Here is a 1749-nt window from a genome sequence, read left to right as displayed (position 1 = left end):
TAGAGAAAAAAATAAGTAGACAAGGTAAGAACACACACAACACCACAAAGAGCAACACGACACCAGTAAAATCTAGAGACCCTACAACAGTAAGACTTGAATAACCAAATACAGATGAAGCAGAAGAAAATTACCTAAACAATAACTTCAGGAGAATGTTTAAAACTCTTAAAGAGGAAATGAGAAATTCCCTCAAAGAAATAGAGGGAAAGACAAAAAAATTGGAAGACATTGCAAGTCCCTTAAAGAAAACCAAGAAAAATTAAACATATGAAAGAAACTATTCAAGACTTGAAAACTGAAATAGAGACAATAAAGAAATCACAAGCCGAGGGCGTTATAAAAACAGAAATCATGAGAAAACGATCAGGAACCACAAACACAAGCATAAACAGCAGAATACAAGAGATGGAAGAGAGAATCTCAAGCACTGAAGATACAGTAGAGGAAATAGACTCATCAGTCAAAGAAAACATTAAATCTAACAAAAGTTTAACCCAAAATATCCAGGAAATATGGGACACCATGAAAAGACCAAACATAAGAATAATAGGGATAGCAGAAGGAGAAGTCCAACTCAAAAGCACAGGAAATATATTTAACAAGATCAAAGAAGAAAACTTTCCCAGCCTAAAGAAAGATGTGCCTATGAAGATACAAGAAGCTTGTAGAACACCAAGCAGATTGGATCCAAAAAAAAAGTCCCCTCAACATATAATAATCAAAACACTAAACATACAGAATAAAGAAAGAATATTAAGAGCTGCAAAGGAAAAAGGCCAAGTGTTGACTGAGTTTTCTGTCCTGCCTGGTTCCCACAATCATTAAGTCCCAAAGAAATCACACAGAGGTCTACATTAGTTATAAACTGATTGGCCCATTAGCTCAGGCTTCTTATTAACTCTTATAACTTATAGAGCCCATTATTCTTGTCTATGTTAGCCACATGGCTCAGTACCTTTTTCAGTGGTGTAGTCACATCTTGCTTCTGCTGTGGCTAAGTCAGGGCTACAGACTAGGACTTCCTTCTTCCTAGAATTCTTCTGTTCTCCTTGACCCACCTCTACTTCCTGTCTGGTTGTCCCGCCTATATCTACTGGCCAATCAGCTTTTATTTAAAATATAATTGACAGAATATAGGCCATTGTCCCATACCAGGGTTAAGAGCAGTGGCTGCTCTTCCAGAGGACCCAAGTTCAATTCCCAGCAGTCACAGGGCAGCTCACAACTGTCTGTAATTTCAGTTCCAGGGCAACCTGACACCCTCACACAGACTTATTTGCAGGTAAAACACCAATGCACATAGAAATAGATAAACAAATAGATAAATTTTGTTTTGTTTTGGTTTTCGAAACCGCCTTCAGGAAGCAATCAGGAGCCATTCCTGTGCATTCAATGGCCCATTAGGAGTGTGTTTGGGTATCTCCCTCCACCATGGGAGGAAGTGCCACCTTGTGTTTTGTCCTGGGAAATTGTCAAAGTCTTTTTGTGTTTGCTGCTTTGTTTTCTTTCTCTCTTGACTTATATCTTCAACTCTTCTCTTCAGCAATGGGGAATACCTCATCAACACCCCTAGATTTAACTCTTGCTCACTGACGGGACGTCCAGGATACCGCCAGCAACAAACAGTGTGATTGTCAAGAAGAAGAGGTGGAGCCGGGCGGTGGTGGCACACGCCTTTAATCCCAGCACTTGGGAGGCAGAGGCAGGCGGATCTCTGTGAGTTCGAGGCCAGCCTGGTCTACAAGA

The sequence above is a fragment of the Microtus ochrogaster genome, chromosome 7 (genome assembly GCF_000317375.1).
Source record: "Microtus ochrogaster isolate Prairie Vole_2 chromosome 7, MicOch1.0, whole genome shotgun sequence".
In the NCBI taxonomy this organism is placed as follows: domain Eukaryota; kingdom Metazoa; phylum Chordata; class Mammalia; order Rodentia; family Cricetidae; genus Microtus; species Microtus ochrogaster.
This window is presented reverse-complemented; position numbering follows the sequence as displayed.